This window comes from Ursus americanus, chromosome 3 (genome assembly GCF_024610735.1).
Source record: "Ursus americanus isolate L20-20 chromosome 3, mUrsAme1.1.p, whole genome shotgun sequence".
Taxonomy (NCBI): Eukaryota; Metazoa; Chordata; class Mammalia; order Carnivora; family Ursidae; genus Ursus; species Ursus americanus.
This window is the reverse complement of record NC_142129.1, coordinates 45,845,897-45,866,089: the sequence shown is the minus strand read 5'-3', so window position 1 is coordinate 45,866,089 and position 20,193 is coordinate 45,845,897. Positions and strand designations below refer to the sequence as shown.

General features: G+C 42.5%; 1 protein-coding gene and 1 long non-coding RNA gene across 3 annotated transcripts in view; one reads left to right on the top strand and one right to left on the bottom strand.

Annotated features, from left to right (window-relative positions):
* Positions 1 to 10,847, bottom strand: part of CPVL (carboxypeptidase vitellogenic like) — a 126,394-nt gene extending 115,547 nt beyond the window's left edge. For both annotated transcript variants that reach the window (XM_045792954.2, XM_045792956.2), the window contains exon 1: positions 10,749 to 10,847. The gene's annotated coding sequence lies outside the window, so the exon portion shown is untranslated. The remainder of the gene's footprint in view (positions 1 to 10,748) is intronic.
* An 8-nt stretch (positions 10,848 to 10,855) lies between these two features.
* Positions 10,856 to 18,258, top strand: LOC123789126 (uncharacterized). The gene is made up of 3 exons (XR_015723923.1): positions 10,856 to 10,898; positions 16,037 to 16,145; positions 17,931 to 18,258. It is a non-coding gene; the product is annotated as an uncharacterized LOC123789126 (long non-coding RNA).
* Positions 18,259 to 20,193: the final 1,935 nt, after the last annotated feature.

Sequence of the window (20,193 nt, the reverse complement as noted above, 5' to 3'; positions counted from 1 at the left end):
CCCTGAAGTGACAAGAAATTCCTCCCTGATTCCAAAACAGAGATTATTCCTATGGAGAATATCTGCCATGTAAGACTCCCTTAGTTGAGTCTAGTACTTTCCTTATCTCTTTTCCATGCATGGTTTCATTTGGTCTTCAAAGTAGTTAGTGGCTCTTCAACAGGGGCCCATGTCGATGGAGCAGAGCTGGGGCAGACTCCAAGTTCACTGGACCATCCACTCAATTCAATAAACAAATAAAGCTGACCCTAACAACATGAAGGTCAGGAGTGTGACCCCCTGCACAGCTGAAAATCCTGATATAACTTTTGACTCCCCCCACAGTTAACGACTAATGCTGATGCTGATAACATCAACAGTCAAGTAACACATGTTTTGTATGTTATATGTATTATACACATGTACATATATGCATGTATTCTTGCAATAAAGGAAGCCAGAGAAAAGCAAATATTATTAAGAAAATCGTATGGAAGAGAAAATACATTTACAGTACTGTAATGTATTTATCAAAAAAAAATCTGCATACACATGGACCCATGCAGCTCAAAGTGCGTATCTTCAGTTCCTATTATGTGCTAGACTCCAGTGTAGGCACAGAGAACCAAAGAGACAAAATGTCTGCCTTTATGAAGCCTACCCTGCAGTGGGAAAGAGCACGAGGAGAGCTACTGAGAAAATGAAAGCAGGGTAGAGGGGTTGAGAATGTTGAGTCAAGGAGTGGTGTTATTTTACATCGGGATGGTCAGGGAGGGTCCCTCTGAAGAAGTGACATGTGAGCAGCTCTGAAGAGTATGAGAGACTTCCATGTGAATCCAGGGAGAAGAGAGTGTCGGTCGGAGAATAGTGATCGCACAGGCACCATCACAGGAGGCAATGAGAACAGAAACTAGTGTGGCTGGACTCCAGCGAGTGAGGGGGAATGTGGTACCAAGTGGGGCCAATGATCAGATCTGGGTGTTGAAAGCCAGCAAGTGTTTTGGGGGCTTCCTTTTCCCCAGCCCTGGTGTTTCCAGCCCTGGTGAGGCTGGCCTCTGGCCACCAAGAGGCTGGGCGAGAGGTGGAAAGGTTTACCTGATGAATAAACGTGGGTAAACTGGGCATGCTGGGCTCCTCATAGGGAGCAATGGTCTTCTCTCTCCACCCCATTTGGGCGTGTAAATGGCTGGGAGAATCTGCTCAAAGCTGGGCTTTAGTCGTAGGAAGTTCACTGGCCCAGAACTAAGAGTTTCAGTCCAACCCAGTTTGTCTCAGGAATACAGACACCACGTGCCTTGCTCTTTTGTCTTCTCAACCAGAACTCAGGTGAGGAAAAGGAATTTGCTATTCCCAGAGACTCCCTCAGAGACCCCAATAGAATGGAATTTGAGGTTTATTCTGATTGTAACAGGCTGGAATTTTTTCCCACTGTACCCCACAGTACCCCACTGTCTCTATTGTCCTGCAAGCATTTCATCATATACGTAATTGGAAAAAGGCATCCTTAACAGTATCAGCTTCACACATGTATTCAGAATTTGAAGTCCCATACAGTCTGGCTTGCTCACACCAGCCCTGGAAAGTTATGAGAGTTGATCACAAGAAATGATTTTTAAAAATCAGACTGTCCCAGGGGCACCTGGGTGGCTCAGTCGGTTGAGTGTGTGCCTTTGGCTCAGGTCATGATCCCCGAGCCCCGTGTTGGGCTCCCGGCTCAGCAGAGAGAGTCCGCTTCTTCCTCTGCCCACTACCCTTTCCCCGCCCCCCACCACCACTCATGCTCTCTATCACTCTCTGTCAAATAATTAAATAAAATCTTAAAAAAAAAAAAAAAACCAAACCATCCCAAATACCTTCACACCGGTAACCAAAGGGCGACAAAGTCACAGACTACTTGGCAAGAACAAATAAATACAGAACTGAGCTCCCTCGTTAAATACTTTAAAATCAAGTGTGCATAGTATCCAAAGTGGAGACCATAGGAAAAGCCCAGACTTGTTGATCCGGTTCTTCTGCCATGAATGGAAACACCATCTACAATGACCTCTATAGTTTCTCAAACCAAAGCAAAACAAAACAAAACAAAGAAAACAAAACTATTTTCACTCTCTTTCTTGCTGCATTCTCACGTCTGTCCATACCGTCTTGCCCCAATCATTAATGATCTCCAGATTCCCAAATTCAAAGGTCTTTGTCCTAATTGCTTTCTCTGACACGTTGACATTACTGCTTTGGTAAATTTACCAATGCCTTGCCTTTTGTAATATGCGCTTTCGTGGATCTTCTAGGATGTTGTCTTTCATGGTTCCTTCTTCCTCTGCCTTCCCCTCAAGTATTGGGTTTCCCAGGAGTCTATCCTTGGTCCACAGCTTAACCCCCTCTACACAGTCTCTCCAGGGTGGTCCCATCACTCTAAATAGACCTCCTACTGACACCACTCATGTAACCACGCTTCTCCGGAGCTGCAGGCTCATCTACCAGCTGCCTGCTGAACATCTTCATCCGATGCCCCAAGGGTATATTAAACTCAGCTGGTCATCATGGAACCCAAGCCTTCTGCTAAACACAGTGAATTGAACACATTTGTTTATTTCTGTTCCCTCCTGAAACCGCTCTAATGTGAAAACAAAGACATTTTTTTAAAGGTATAAATCCCATGGCCAAAGAAAACAGCAAATATGGCAGGTCAAAATTTTGTTGCTACTGTTAGACGGAAAGTGAACAGATAGTTTGCAGAGAATGAAAGCAGAATATCAATGAGAAACAAGCTCATTCATGTCACAAAACCACAGAAAGGCAAATGGTAGGTACCAGACACTGCAGAAGGCAAAGGGCAGACAGCATGGCACCGAACCAGAGGGACAGGTGAAAGTCTGTAAGAGAGGGTAGAGCCTCGGACCCCCTGCAGACCCTGGCAGAGGAAGACACTCCTCCCGCAGAAAATTTATTCTTTGAAAACTTAAGACATTGAAACTCTAGACTTGAGAATATGAAATATAGGAAAAGTTGGGGAAGAGGAATCCAATTTAAAACTAAGAGAAACTCTACATACTGATTGCCTCCAGCCCCTCCAACACTCAGCTCTAAGGAAGCTGACAACACTATCGGCCTCTATCTCTCACCCTACGCAGGAGAATGAAGAATTCTTCTCTGGAATGCCTGAATCCACTGAGAGAAGAGTCCTATACGTACTTACTTGTCCTGCATCGAAATATCTTGGACCCCACCACTCAACACCAGGGAGCCAGTGAACTGCTGGCAAATCCCTTCAACACAATGGAGCTTCCAACCAGCAACTTGGTTTCTCACACTTAATATAAAACTAGAGTCAAAGAAGCACTGGACATTGGAAGAAATCCTTTAATTTGGAAGAAAAAGCAAAAGAAATTACTTGAAGGGAAAAAAAATCAGAAGAAACCAAAATACAAGGAATGGAATAACTTCAAAAACAAAATATATGTATATATCTTTAAGGACATAAGAGAAGATACCGCATTCATTTAACAAGGGAATGAAGGACAAGAACATGTTCCTGAAAACTAAAAATAAGGTGGTAGCAATTTTAAGATTTTGATAAAAGAGTGGGACAATAAAGACACACAAATCTTCTAGAAAATATAACTAAAAGAGAAAAGGGCTTAAAAAAATAGGAAGAAAAAAGATAAGATAATTAAGAGATTGGTTCTGGAAGACCAACATCCAACAATGGGAGTTCTAGAAAAAGAAGGAAGATACAATTCAAGGAAGGAAATTATCAAAGTGATAACACAAAAACATTTAGCAGAGGTACAGACATAACTCCCGGATTTAAAGGGACCACCAAGTTCCTGGATCAAGGAATGAAATGACACAGAACAGACTCCAGAAATAAAGGGACTCATTAACTTTCCAGAGAGAGAAAGAGAGATATCACAAAAGAGAATCAAGAACCAAGATGACATTAAACTTTTCAGTAGCAGCAACAACAGCTAAGAGATGCTGGGAAAACATGCCTCTAAAATACTAAGAGGAAAATAATCTTCGAATTAGAATGACACACTCAGGGGCGCCTGGGTGGCACAGCGGTTAGGCGTCTGCCTTCGGCTCAGGGCGTGATCCCGGCGTTCTGGGATCGAGCCCCACCATCAGGCTCCTCCACTATGAGCCTGCTTCTTCCTCTCCCACTCCCCCTGCTTGTGTTCCCTCTCGCTGGCTGTCTCTATCTCTGTCGAATAAATAAATAAAATCTTAAAAAAAAAAAAAAAAGAATGACACACTCAGCCGAACTATCAAACAGTGTCAGGATAAATTAAGGAAATCTTCAGGTAGAGACAAGTTTCAAAAAAATTGATTCTTAACACTGCACTACTCAGGAAGCTACTGGGAGATGTGTTCCACCAAAACAAGGAAGAAAACCAAGAAAGGGAAAGACAGAAATTTCACTAATAGGGGAACTAATGCAGAAGAGAAAACCCGAGATGACAGTTGTGCCTGGAGATCCACCAGTGCGGGTCGAAGCCTAAGTAAGAGCAATCCATAGGCAAGATCCTCAAGAAAATAAAAATATGACTACCACACGAGTTTCTGTAAAAATATCATACGCATAAGGATAGTACAGTTCTGTCCGCAGCTTTGGACAGAAGTCCCGATAGTGTCACAGAAAGCGAAGCAATCCCAAAAGAGGCAGTTATTCACTCAATGAAGAATATAAAACTGTACAAGAAAGGCAACGCAATTAGAGTATACTACTTGGCTCAGCAGTAATCATTGCATAATAAAGTAAACATTCGATGTGGATTTAGCAACAAGCCTATATTCTATAGCCATGTGAACAGGATGGGGGGCAGGCAGGTTGGGACATAAGGTAAGAGTGTTACAATCCCACCTTGATTACTAGGAAGTCCACAGAAAATACCTCAAATTGAGAAAAAAAAAATGCAACTCTTAAACCAATAAGTCAAGAAATAGACGAGGCAGATTACTTAGAAATTTGGAGTTAAATACTAAAAGAAACAGATAAGAGTCAGAGGAAACCTTACGGATAAGGGAAGGGTGGGGAGTGATGGTGAAGACGACTAAAATTTTTTATGATGAGAAATATAATAGGACTTGGGTTTTTCACCTGCATATGTGAATTATGTTGACAAAAATCAAAAGTGATTAAGAAGAACTCAAATGCCCAACTTAGTATCTTCTTCCCTAAACATGTCCCTACTTCTCTATTTTCTGTCTTTGTTAGAAATAATTCTCAAAGTGCTAATGCCTTATGTATTTTTTTAAGATTTTATTTATTTATTTGACAGAGAGAGAGAGACAGCCAGCGAGAGAGGGAACACAAGCAGGGGGAGTGGGAGAGGAAGAAGCAGGCTCCTAGCGAAGGAGCCTGATGTGGGGCTCGATCACAGGACTTTGGGATCAAGCCCTGAGCCAAAGGCAGACGCTTAACGACTGAGCCCCATAACACCTTATATTTTAACCACATCTCTTGGTTAAGCTAAGAGTCTGAACAAAGGGTGGGAATTTTAAAAAAAGAAAACCGCAGGCCCAATATGGCATCGCTTAGGCCAAGTCCCCAAACCAGGGCTGAATGCATAATCTATTTGCAGTTTCAACCTTCCCCAGGAATGCAGCCTTAACTAGTCAGGAATTTTCTGATGGGTACCAGTGAGTGTGCCACTGGGGCCCTCTCCATCCCCCCTGGGAAGACGAGGTCATCTGCATGGTAAGACCCCTTCCTTTTCCCCCTAAGAGAAGGATGAACAATCATTTTCTTTAGCTAATAACTTTCTTGCCCCACCCTTCTATAAAAACCTTCCATTTTTTTTTATAGCTCCTCAGAGATTCCTCTCTACTTGCTAGATAGAACACTGACCAATTCAGAAATCACTTAATAAAGCCAATCAGATCTTAAAAAAAAAAAAAAAAAAGGAAAGGAAAGGGAAGGGAAGGAAAAAGAAAAGAAGAAAAGAGTAAAGAAAGAAATACCCTCAAAGCACTGAAGCTAGACACCTTGGAGTCTTTCTTGATTTCTCTCTCTCCTTGCTGTCTTCCTACAGCCAATCAATCACCAACTAATTCTCTTAGCTATCTTTCAAATTTGCCCACTCCTCCTTAGCCCTACTCCTGTGTCCTAATCCAGGTCCTTACCCTGACTTGCCTGGGCCATTGCAAATCTCCAAGCTGATTCATGACCCTGACCTTAACTCTTAGATGAATTTCCCCACACTCTTCATTTGCTATTGGCTTTCCTGTTTTCTTGGGCCAGGGGTTTTACACCTTTTCAAACTCTGTTGCATGGCAATAGATAACCAATACAGAGCAAGATATCATCATAAAGTAGGAAGCGGTTAAATAGCAGGATGGAGCGGGAGAAGTCAGTAGAGGGCAGACTGCAGAGAGCCTGGAAGCCGTTCAGAACATTTATCCTCTAGTGACTAGAAACTACTGAGGCCTCTGTATTTTGAAAAGAATTTTATGGCCATAGTGTGAGGATGGATTTAAATGAAAAGAGAAAAGGCACAGATACCAGTTTTACAGTAATGCAGAATTTAGACAAGGGAGCCTAAACCAGGTAAAGGCAATTGTAAAGGACAGAGCAGACTTAAAAATAATTAGAAGGTAAAATTAGCAGGACCTTGTGAGTAATGAGATATTATATGTTGAAATAGAACAGAATCTAGGATGATTCCTAAATCTGACTTAGATGGCTGGGCAGATGGTGGTATCATTAACTAAGATCTCCCACTGATGTAGGAAAAGATGTTAGGGTTTGAAGCCGACGGCCAAGAAAGAATTCTTGAGACGTCTTTGGTGCAAAAAGGTGATTTTATTAAAGCACGGGGACAGGACCCATGGGCAGAAAGAGCTGCACCAGGGTCATGAGGAGTGGCCCATTATATACTTTCAAGTTGGGAGGGGGTTAGGGATAGTATAAGCCTCTAAGGAATTTTGGAAGCAAGGTTTCCAGGACCTTGAGGGGCTAGCTATTGTTGGGAAAAGGTCATTTATTACTGTTAATAAAACCAGAGTCATGAGACCCTTCAGATGTGTATCAGTGGATCATATGCTTGGGTTAATGATTGCCAAGATGTATCTTGCGGTGGCTGGGGGGGGGGCGGTGGAGATAAAGGAAGTTTCCAAAGGAATTTTTATATGTTAAAGTAGACTTACAGGATCCTGGGGTCGGGCTAAGATTGCCTTTGGCCTTAGCAAAGTATTAACATCTAGGCGGTTGAGTCCCTAGAGGAATGTCACTCTGCCTGTTTCAAGGACTTGTCAGTGGGCTGTTTGTAATAAGGAAATTTAATAATTTTTCTTCTGCCTTTGTTTCCCACATCACCACTACTCGATTTTGCCATTAATTTAACTAGCATTAGTGCCTTAACAGGCGTGCATGTGTGTATGTGGGCGCACACTCGAGTATGTGAAGGGAGGAGCGGAGAATCTGAGAAATTGAAAATCAGCTCGTCCGGTAATCACGTAGCAATGTTCCCAACAGCACAGTGACAATGCTTCTACATGCCCAAGGCCACACCACAGCTGCAAAATGACTGACAATCCTTTCTTCTGGGCAGATACTGCTTTCTTAGCAATGTGTCCCCCAATTCCACTTTGATCCTCCCACCTCCTGAGCCAAGACTGCTGCGACAGCCAGCTGTTGAACTGCCTTGAACACCCCCCCACCCCCACTTCCCTGACCCCTCCTTTGCCTCACTCAGCACAAGGCCAAACCTTTCAGAGGCCTTGTCCTAGGTCCCCAGTGCCTTGGGTACATGTCCTCCTTTGCTGCAGGTAAGCAAAGAAAACTAATTTTGTGTCATTACAAGTAAAGAGAAGTTAGAGAGACCATAAAATAGAGAAAATAAAGGTAAACCTAGATGGGAGCTGAGGGCTCTATATATTATTCCACGACAAGAAAGCAAGCCTCTGCCACAATTACTGAATGTACGACATTTGATTATGAAAATTTTCAGAAAAGGTGAAACAATTTTACAGTCCTACCGAAACTCTATAAACATTCAACTGTACTGATTTAGTGCCTACTATCTGCCTGGAGCTATGCCTACCTGCAAAGACATAAAAGGCAGAGTGAAGGTAGGGAACAGGAAAGGTTTGATTTGGCTGGAGCACAGACTTCGCAAGGGGGTCACATGACTTTGGTCTGTGCAGTCATGTTGAGTCACATGGAGGACACTGCATTTCATGGCAGGAAGTTTATACTTCATCCTAGTTACAGTCAGGAGCCACTGAAGGCCTTTAAGGAGGGGAGTGTTTTGTGCTTTAGAAAACTCATTCCAGGATGCTGGAGTGGAGAGGACTTGACATCTGACAGCTAAGTTAGGAGACTTTGCAAGTGTCCTGGGATACGTAAAGGTTGAACTGTGAACGGAACACATTGCAGAGAGAGAAAAAGGAGAATCAGTATCTTGGGAGCTGGGTTACCTACTCCCCCAAAGAACCATATAGTTACACAAAGATATGTCCAGTGGTCTTTCTGAAAGGTAAGTGAGGGAATATAGAGTCCCAAAAGAGAAAGGAGGAAGGGCTAGCCTGGGATGCCTACATAAATATTTTGACCTGTAAATAACCCTAACAATTTAAAATGAGCCACTAATTAGAATCAGAATATGGAGAAAAGTTAAGAGATAAGTCCCAAGGATATTGGAAAGATAGATGCTAAGAATTTGCTTTCAAGCCAGTAGATCAAAGGACCTAAAGAGTTATCTCCTCCCCTCCCCATTTTACTTCCCAGGTTCTGGTTTAAAGCAATAAAAGAAAAACATGTGATTTTATGTACAAGGCTATTCCTGCAATATCTCTGAGGGAGAGAAATCTCAATACTCTGGTTTCAGTTCAGTTATGCTTAGTAGTTGGGTTTTATGATGAAAGCACCTGATCACTGTCCTGTGAACTGAGTCCATTATTGCTTAAATCTTTCGAACCTGCAAACATATAGCATAAAAGTTTAAACTCCATTCCTGTTTTTGGCCAAGGCACAGTTCTTTTTTTTTCTTTTTTTTTTTTTTTCCCCAAGGTACAGTTCTTAGCATTCTGTCCAATTTAGCCTGTTCTGAATCTATGTAGATATTAATGAGTCATTCTTCCAAAGTTACCTTTCAAATTATGAGAAACTTACCTACCTCCATTCTTTTAAATGTTCTTAGTTCAGCCCATGAAAATCCCACATTATTAAACCCCCGGGAATGCTAAACTGAAATAATCACATTTGCTCTTTAAAATGAACTATACTTCTTATTAAGAATGGGTCATTACCTATTTACCTTGGGAATTTCAGTGCTAATAAATGGATATCTGATGTTATCTGAGGCAGTAATTAAGCTCTTCTCTCACTATCTTACTTCAATGCATACCAGTATTGTATTCAACACTCAATCTTTCCTCTGACACAGCATAGGCTTTCCAAAACAAAAGCAAAGTCATTAACAAAACACTGTCATGCTGTTTGCTTCTTGTTTTTATTTTCTCGAGGGGTGTGAAGAACTGGTAAGTCCTGCAGACTTGCTTAACACTCATTCTAAGTTACTTAAACTACCTATCAGTCAAAACCCAGGTATTTCTCAGGCTATAAAATCAGTCTAGGAGAACCCCTCTATACACTGGTTTATAAGCTAGACTCCTATATTTCGTGAGACCAATTATGCTCTTCCAAAAACCCCAACTCCAAAAAAAAAAAAAAAAGGATTTAACAGCTTCTTGCAAGAACACTTGCATTATATCATAAAGGGGTTCCACTGGACTTATAGAGTGGCCTGGAGTACAAATCTAGAAAGTCCAATCGGCCAAGGGGTCTTGACAACTGTAAGACTTTCACACACCAACAAAGCCAGTGTGAGCTACTTTTTCCAAAAGTATAAAAATTCCTTATTTTGAACAACTTTCTTAAAAGCTATTTTTTTCAGGTTAGCAAAATACATTCTAGTTGGATTTTTTTTTCTTCCATACATCTCTGTTTTTACTCATGTCACACCAAAAATAGTAAAAAGTTAGTCATACATTTAAGGGGAGGAGAAAAAAACAAGTGTCTTTAAAATGGGGAGACAGGGGCTTAGTAAACCTAAAAAATCTGCTCAGAGTCACCAACTAGCAAAACGCATTGCTAGGATTTGAACCCATAAATATACCAAAGCCTATTTTTTCCCCGTGAGACCAAGCTGACCTAAAAGGTATTGGATGCTTCCACTTGTCTTTACAGGTCCCACAGGCTCCTAGGAACTTCCCTGTAAGGGCTGAATCCACTTGACAAGGAGGTGCTTCCGGCTGTCCTGTGCCCCATTTTCTCCTAATTCCATATTCCAGGTCTTTCTTCTGTGCTTTCTTTCCCTCTACCAGGCCAAATCTCTTTTTATGCTTAAATCGAAGGCATTTCCCTTCCACTCTTCCACAGCACCCACAAAATCAAAACATCCCGAAGAGAAGTGTTGAGGGAGGCAGGGGATGTGTTCCCACCTTGCACCAAGAGTAACCGGGGGACCCCACAGCTTCACGCACCCCTGGGAAACACCTGAACCGGGAGGTTTGCTCTCCTGGAATTAGCCCCGGTGCGACTGCCTCGGATTGTGCCAGGAGCCTTCGGGAATGTTCCCCGGGGACGGGCGCACCCAAAGCCTAGTGCCAAGCATCTCAGTGCCCTAAAACCGGCCAAGACCGTGCTACCCCCCTCCTTGTGCAACCGGCTCCTGAGACACCCGCGGTGCGTGCCCTGCGCCCCCCCCCCCCCCTGCGTCCGGGGACCGCGGCGAGGAAGGACCCTGCGCGCACGTCGCACTCACCCGAGCCCGCCGGTCCGCACAGCGCTGGCTCAGGCGGGGAGAAGTGCAGCAGCCCTGCCCTCGCCCTGCTCGTCACGACTCCCCTGCAGGACGCCGGCTTCCGAGCGCCCCTCTGGGCGGCCCACGTGACCTAGACCTTTGGCGCCAAAGGTAGATCTCCACCTTCCCTCCCCGTGACCTGGCCGCAGCCGGCCTGCCCTCTATCCTGAAAGAAGCAGGCACCCCCCGAGTGGAACCCTGAAAAGTAACTGAGAAAGGTTGGCTGCGGTTTGTTTGGTCCTTTGTGCGTTTTGATTTTCCCTCCCATTTTTTTAAAAGCCGCTATCAGAATTTAAACGTTGTATTTAAAAATCATTCCCCACGCGGGTGCTTGCAATCCTTGTGCTTGCATCTGGAAACCGAGTGGTGTTTTACTGCCACTGTTTAGGAAGCCCACTTGCATTCAGCCAAAGTCCACATTCCAGTCGCACTGATCCTGAGAGCTCACCAAGCGGCAACACAGTCAGATGCTTTCTCTGTAGGAGTGCCTGGGAATCTTACCGCAATCTGATAGGCTCTGTACTAAGATTATCCCCATTTTGCAGGAGGGAAACTGAGACTTAAAAAGGTTAAGTGTCCCATTCAGGGTCACATCTCTTGTGAGTGACCTCAGTAGATATTTTTAACCTCCCTCAGGTAGTGAACACTGAGCTAGACAGTGGGGGGGGGGGAGGGGGAAGGTAAGGGGGATTACAAGAGCAAGGTAAAACGAAATACAGGAATGTCATCATTCCCACATTGGAATGTCCCCAAATGCCCTGTGGTTCAGAGATGGTTATTTAGAGCACCCCAGGCAGGCCACCTGGCTTGGAATTCTGGCTCTGCTACTTAGCTACTAGCTCTAATCCATTATTTTAAAAGATGATCAAAAAAGACCACCATGCTCTTTTGTGAGGTGACTTGGCCACTCTTCCCAAGAGGTAGAGTCTGTTTTCTGTCGTCCCATTGAATCAGGGCTGGCTTTGTGATTTGTTTTGCCAATTAGAATGTGGGTAAATGCTGGTTGCTTCCCAGAAATCAAAATGCCTTGCACCTTCGGTTTTGAGGCTACTGCCTTGTGACCACCAGGTGAGAAGCCAGTGTGGCTCCTGGAGAGTGAGAGGTCACTTGCAGGAGAACTGAAGCATTCCAGAGACAGCAGCACCCTCTGAGAGAAGCCAGAGGGTTCTAGCCCAGCCTCTCCACTAGCTGAGTGCATGAGTGAGTCCCGGCAAAAACCCACAGCAGAATGGCCCAGCCAGTCCACTGAGCAAGAAAAAAAACTAATTCACTGTTATTTTAAGCCATTTACATTTTGGGTGTTTTTTTATGCAACTAAGGCTAACTATAGCACTAATTTTTTTTTTTAAGATTTTATTTATTTATTTGACACAGAGACAGCCAGTGAGAGAGAGACAAGCAGGGGGAGTGGGAGAGGAAGAAGCAGGCTCCCAGCAGAGGAGCCTGATGTGGGGCTCGATCCCAGAACGCCGGGATCACGCCCTGAGCCGAAGGCAGATGCTTAACGACTGAGCCACCCAGGCGCCCCAGTATAGCACTAATTTTTTAACCTTTAACAAATTACTTAATGTCACTGAGTCTCAGCTTTCTGGAGAAGCAATCTGGGGATCCTGGACACTCAGAACAAGGTGTGGATTCGCAGCAGGGGCACACAATGGACTTAATTTCCAAGGATGCCTCACTCTAGGTGGAGGACTACAGCCAGTGGAGGGCCAGAGGGGGCCTTCTAAATTGTGGGCCTTAGCACAAGGACAGCTACAGGCCAAGGAATACCTTTGCCCAACATGGAGCCACTTACATGAAAACCAAACTGAATTTTACAGTAAATAGAAAATGAATCCTACTTGAGCATACGTCTTCGAAAACAGGGTGTCGCCAAAGTTTTACTGCAGCTTTAATAACTTCAGAGGTATAAACGCTGCAACTTACAAAAAACATCACTTGAAAGTTTAATTACATTTATTTTACACTTACTCAGTTTTGTGAATCTTCAGTAACACATTTTTCAGTTTTAATTTTTGTTTCATTTCCCCTGAGTGAAAAATGGCATACATTGATTAAAAGAAAAAAAAATTACATCTATTAAAATAATTAAAACTTGGAGTCAAAAGAAGTACACTTTCAAATGACAGTTTTGTAAGTTTGTGGCATTTATACTTCTGAAGTTATTAAAGCTTAAAACTGCACTAACATATTCGAGCCGCCCTATATTTGAGTTTGTGGTGTATCGTGTTTTGGACTAGGTACTGAAGCTTAGATTTAAAAAAAAAAAAAAAGAAGAAAGAAGAAAGAAGTAGTCTTCTTTAGAAACTTGAAGTTTAGTTGGAGAGAGGAGTCACTTAAATTTATCCCATACTACGAAAAGATAAGGGCCGTAACTGGGACTATAAAAAGTACTGTCTGGACAGAGAACAGGGACCAAGTGACTCTGGCTAAGGAGCCAGCTAACATGAGGTGACATGAAGCTGGGCGTTAAAAATGAATAGATGTTGCAGAGAAAAAGGTATAATACAGGCAAAGAACATAACCACCTGTGAACTGACGCTGTATTCTGGGAATGACTGAGTGTTTGGGGCTACTAGATGCACTCAGGATGGATTAGCAGATAAAAAACAGATAAATAGAAATCAGAGTGGGGAAAGCTTGAATGTCAAGCTACAAAGACTGATGTCATTCAGCTAATAGATTAGGAAAGCAACTGTTTTAATGAAACAGGATAGAATAGAGTAGAATGGGTATATTAGTTTCCTAGGGCTGTTATAGCCAAGTGCTAATAACTGGGTGGTTATAAACAGTAGAAATTTATTGTTTCGTGGTTCTGAAGGCTAGAAGTCTGAATTAAGGTGTCTGCAGGGCCATGCTCCCTCTGAAACCTGTAAGGGAAGGACTCTTCTTCCCTTTTCCAGCTTCTAGTAGCCCCAGACAGTCTGTGATTTATGGAACATTAATTCCCATCTCTGCCTCTGTCTTCAAGATGTCCCCATGTCTCTTCACATTATCTTCCTTCTCCATGTGTCTGTCTCTGTGTCCCAACTTCCCCCTTTTTATGAGGACATCAGTCTTATTGGATTAAGACCCACCCTAATGACCTCATTTTAACTTCATTACCTCTGTGAAGACCCTCTTTCCAAATAAGGCCACATTCTGAGGTACTGGGAGTGGGGGCGGTGAGGACTTCAGTGTATCTTGTTTGGAGAACACATATCAATCAATCCATGAAAATAGGAGAGAAAATGTCAGCGTAAGTCATGCCTTGTGACACTTTCTCTTTCAGCGTGCATGTGTGTGGCTGTGGCAGGCCATTGTATCAGTTTCCTATCGGTAGCATAACGAATTACCATGGAATTAGTGGCTGAAAGGAACACATTTATTCTCTTATGGTTCTGAAGTCAGGAGTCTAAAATCAAGGGGTCAACAGGACTGCATTCCTTCTCGAGACTTTAGGGAAGAATCTGATTCCCTGTCTTTTTCATCTTCTAGAAGCTGCCCACATTCTTTGTCTCCTGGCTGCTTCCTTCTATCACTCCAACCTCTTGCTTCCATCTTCATATCTACTACTCCTCATGCTGATGCTCCTGGCTCTCTCTTGGAAGGATTGCTGTAACCTCATTTGTCCCACCAGATAATCTGGGATAATCTTGTCATCTTAAAGTCCTTAATTAAGTCACGTCTACCAAGTTCTTTTTGCCCTGCAGGGTAACGTTTTCATAAGTTCTGGAGGTTAGGATGTGGACATCTTTGAGGGGGCAGGTATTAGTCAGACTACAACAGTCGTAATGCAAACTGTATTTATTACTATGAGATATGGTCAAAATAGCTTGAAAGCCGCTGCACTGGAAGTTTGAATTTTTTGATTAAGATATATGTTTATTTGCTTGTTATTGCATAATACATGATCATTAGAGAAATATGAGGATTTACAAAAAGATCAAATTTTTGATGTGATTCCTCAGAGATAACCACACGATGTATCTTTGTCTCATCTTTTATCTATACAAATATATGTTATACACAAAAAATGGAATCATATGATATGGAATTATTTATCCTGCATTTAGCAGTTAGCATTATATCCCGATTATTTTCACATGTTGTTAATTCAAAACAATATTAGTGGCTGTATAATGTTCAATCATATGAATTTACCGTAATTTATTCAACCATTTCCAACATTTGGTCATTTGAGTTGCTTCCAATTTTTCCTGATTATTAATTCACTAAGAAATGTTCTCATATAAATAATTATGTGCATCTAATTATTTCCTTAGAAGAAAAATATGGAAAGCAGAATTACTGAGTCAGAGGGTCTTCGGAAGGTTAGCCAAGTTCAAAGAAGAGAACTCTGTTGGAAAAGTAAAGTACATGGGGCAAGGGTGTGGTTGGAGATGACAGCCACAGGAGTAGCCAAGCTGGGAGAGTACAGTACAAAGTACAAATAATCCCTGCAAAAGATGATGAACTCTTGGGCCAAACTGTGTGTGGTGGTCCCTGTATGAGTTTCCTAGAACTGCCATAATGAATCGTCACAAACTGGGTGGCTTAAGACAGCACACATGTATTCTCTCACAGGTCTGGAGAAGTCTGAAATCAAGCTGTTGGCAGGGCTGCGCTCCTTCCAGGGGCTCTGGGGGAGAATGTTTTCCTCTTCCAGCTCCTGGGAATTCTCGATGTTCTTTGCCTTGTAGCCGCGTCGCTCCAATGTCTGTCTCCGTCTTTACATGGCTTTTTTCTCTGTGTTTTTGTATGTCCTCTCCTTTTATTTTTTTTTTTAAGATTTATTAATTTATTTTAGAGAGAGAGAGTGCGGAGAGGGGAAGAGGGAGAGGGAGAAAGAGTCTTAGGTTCGAGCTCACGACCCTGAGATCATGACCTGAGCTAAAACCAAGAGTCCAGTGCTTAACCGACTGAGCCCCTCAGGTGCCCCTGTCCTGTCCTTTTCTTACAAGGATGCCATCATTGGATTTAGAGCCCATCCTAATCCAGTATGACCTCATCTTAACTAGATACATCTGCAAAGACCCTCTTTCCAAATAAGGTCACAGTCTGAGGTTCTGGGTGGGCATGAATTTTGAAGGGGACACCGTTCAACCCACTAGAATCCCTGTGGAAAGGAGGGTTCAACCGTGAGAGATATTTAGATGCACTGAGAGGATATGGGGATAGGTAAACATGGGATGGGCAATAAAGATGAGTTTATATTTTTTCATTAAATAATACTTACCCTGTTTTTCTTAACCTCCATTCTTCAGTGGACTTTGGCATCTGAAGAGGCACAGCTAGTGAACCTATGCACAAAATCTGTTCCGAAGTCACCCTGCCAGAGAGGAGATCATCTGTGCTCCCAACCAGACTGTGCAGGTACAACTGTGAGCAGCACGGGACAGATATTTTAATACGTGTCTTTCCTTAGAGACAAACGTATCCCTTCTCTTCACTGCTCAGTAGCATATCTTGGCATAGTTGGCTAAATGTTTCTAATACTTTGAATACTTTTACATTTCTTCCCAAATGACCATAATTGTAATCAACTTAACAGCTGAAGAATCAAAATATAGAACTTGCAGAGGAGAATCAAACTGCTGAAAATAATATTTTTAGCCTCTTTCTTGTATTGAGCACTCAATAGTGAGCAAAAGAATGGTCTTGCAAAGAAATTGTTTAAACCTTCTTCTCTGATTGGATTTTCTGAAAACAAAATTTTAAAGTTGTCAGGTTGGGCACATGAATGGATAAAGAAGATGAGGTGTATATAGATACAGTGGAATATTACTCAGCCATCAAAAAAATGAAATCTTCCCATTTGCAATGACGTGGATGGAACTAGAAGGTACTATGCTAAGCAAAATAAGTCAATCAGAGAAAGACAATTATCATATGATTTCACTCATATGTGGAATTTAAGAAACAAAACAGAGGAACGTAGGGGAAAGGAAGGAAAAATAAAACAAGACGAAATCAGAGAGGGAGACAAACCTTAAGAGATTCTTTTTTTTTTATTCTTTTTTTAAATTTTATATATTTATTTGACACAGAGAGAGAGACAGCCAGCGAGAGAGGGAATACAAGCAGGGGGAGTGGGAGAGGAAGAAGCAGGCTCCCAGCAGAGGAGCCCGATATGGGGCTCAATCCCAGGACTCTGGGATCATGCCCTGGGCCGAAGGCACACGCTTAACGACTGAGCCATCCAGGCGCCCCGAGATTCTTAATCATAGGAAATAAACAGGGTTGCTGGAGGGGGGAGGTGGGGGGATGGGGTAACTGGGTGATGGGTATTAAGGAAGGCACTTGATATAATGAGCACTGGGTGTTATAGGCAACTGATGAATCAGTAAATTCTACTCCTGAAACTAATAATACACTGTGTGTTAACTAAATTGAATTTAAATAAAATTTTTTTTAAAAAAGTCTGTTGCCTTATGACCACTTTGCCCAAGTGTGATGTAATGGGTGTTACCGAAGACTGATGAGTCACTGAACTCTACCTCTGAAACTAATACACTATATGTTAATTAATTGAATTTAAATAAATATATACATATATTTAAAAAACATACAAACAAATAAAAAGTTGTCAGGTTGGGGTGCCTGGCTGGCTCAGTTGGTAGAGCGTGTGACTCATGATCTCAAGTTGTGAAATCAAGCTCCACATTGGGTGTAGAGATTACTTAAAAATAAAATCTTAAAAAAAATAATAAAATGTGTTCACTTTTAACTTAAAATAATTAAAAAAAAAAAGAAAAAAATTGTCAGGTTGATCAGTCCAGGTGATTTCAGGGTTCTCCCAAGCCCTTGTGTTCTCTGCACCCACATATTCTGGGGAGACTTGCAATTTGGTAAGCCCTAATGGTTTAGAACGTGAGTTAGACCCAGGTTCAGATCTAGAACCTGGCATCTAGTGACCTCAAGCAAGTGACTTCATCTCGGTTTTCTCGTCCATACGTGGCAAAAATAGCATTAGCTCTCTCACAGCGTTACTAAGAGGGTGAGATGAAATAGGGTACATAAGTACTTGTTAAACAGAACGGGCTCAATGAATAGTGGCTGTAAGAGTGATAATGATGATCACACAGGCTATGACTGTCATTCTTTTCAACCATCTCACCCCAGATACTGTATTGTATTCTCTCCCCTGCTGTTGCTCAGTGTATCTGGACAGCACAGAAGAGTGTGCCCTCCCTGACCTATGGCCAGAGCTTTGCAGTGTGCCTTAGATTCCAATTAAGAAGACACGGAGAGGAGCCCGTTTACATGGTGCCAGCAGGCAAATACAATTCCAATTGTTTAGTGTCGGAGCTTTGATCTCACATTTGTAGCTGCTGCCACCAAGATAAATGTGGACCTGTAATGAAAACAAGGGGAATTGATTAATCTGGTAGACAGCCACGCCTCTTTTGGAAGTGTCTGTGTTTCTCCCTGCCCTTGTCAAGGCTTCTGCCATTGTTCCTTCCAAGTGTTGTTACCTATCTTTGACGGGCACCTCACGGCTTTGAAAACACAGCTCACAGGCACACCGGAAAGAGGAATGTCACAGCCTGCACGGTGTATTAACTTGTTCAATAAACCATAAACTGCATTCCTTAAGGAAAGAAGGTAGATATGTCACCTTCACAAACTCGCAAAAAAAGTCAGTGTGCTATTAAAAAGGAGAGGAGATGGAGCTGATAGGACCCCACAGCTGTTCTGCACCTTGGCCATGGCCTTGAGAAGTAGACCCAGATGGCGGTGATCCCGCTGTAGGACACAAATGCATGCCCTGAAAACTTAAGGGAAGCGCTTCGGTCTCCTTACACTTAGTAAGGCAGGGCCACCTCCTAAGACTAGCCACGGGCTACAGACTCAGGGAAGTTGTGGCTAATTACATGGTAATTATTTATAATAAGTGCTTCTGCTCCCAGCATGATTATCCTTCCCTGGGTTGCTTGCCTCCTTGTGTCTGGTTTGTGTAGGGAAACAATGTCCAAATTAATCTAAGTCTTTTGTAAGTGAATCAATCTATTCTCTGATGATCCAGCACCCTTTGGCAGCAGGTGTTAAGCCTTTCTAACAAAAGACATATTTTCCGTTTCCCTTTGGCTATGCTGAAAGCCAGGCAAACAAGACTTTGGTGGATTAAGGATGAATTATGGGATTAATATAGACTTGGCCACTAAGGACAGTAGAGCTAGCCCTGTGTAAAGCCGTGAGAAATAATCACACTGAACCCTTGCAGGGCTTCATGGTTTGCCTAGCACTTTTTTCCCCTATATATCATATCTTTAATTTGCACAGCAGTCCTGAAGAGTATATATTGATATTATGATGAACCTGCCTGTGTGCTCGGTACAATATCTGATTAAGGGCCCAGCAAGGCTTTAGGAGTAGACTGGTAGGGATATGAATTCTGGCTCAACCACTCGTTAGCTGTGTGACCTTCACCATGTTAATTAACCTCCCTAAGCCTTAGCCTTGTCATATATGGAAAGCAGACAGCCCTACAGGGCTGATCTGAGGATTTATTTTTTTTTTTTTTTTTTTTTTTACTGTTATTTTTTTTTTTTTTTTTTTTATTAATAATGATTTTTTATTATATTATGTTAGTCACCATACAGTACATCCCCGGTTTTCGATGTGATCTGAGGATTTAATGAAATTACATGTAGAGCTGGTAGCACAATGCGTGGCCCGTAGCAAGCAGGCCATTCATTGACTGAAGGCAAGAAATTTGTAAATGATAAACAGAGATCAAAGGAACTAAGTAACGGAAATGGCATGTGGCATATCTTCTTTTTTCTTTTATTCAGCTTTTATTGTATTTTCCTCTAATGCAAAGAGTGGTTAGCCCAGGTGCTCTGCTTACTAATAAAATATTGTGCCTATGATTCGAAGCAGAGTTGACCTAGAAAAGTGACTTTTTTGGTTATATCTATAGCCTCTTGACTCTGTCAGGAACTTCAAGAACTAAGTAATCTCACCAAATAAAGGAATACAGATAAAATAGGTGAAGGATGGTCCTTGGGAGGAATACCTAAGCAATTACGTAAAGCCGTATGTTGTGTTTTATGCGTGTGGCTCAAGCTGAACTGCTCAGAACCTCCTGCTTGGCTGACTTGTATGGATTTAAAGAACTCTCCCCTGGCTTTGAAATGGCTACACCAGGGGCGCCTGGGTGGCTTAGTCGTTAAGCGTCTGCCTTCGGCTCAGGGCGTGATCCCGGAGTCCTGGGATCGAGCCCCACATCAGGCTCCTCTGCTGGGAGCCTGCTTCTTCCTCTCCCACTCCCCCTGCTTGTGTTCCCTCTTCCACTGGCTGTCTCTCTCTCTGTCAAATAAATAAATAAAATCTTAAAAAAAAAAAAAAAAGAAAGAAAGAAAGAAAGAAATGGCTACACCATAGTAGCACACAGTAGCTGGAGAGGAAGGAGGCACTG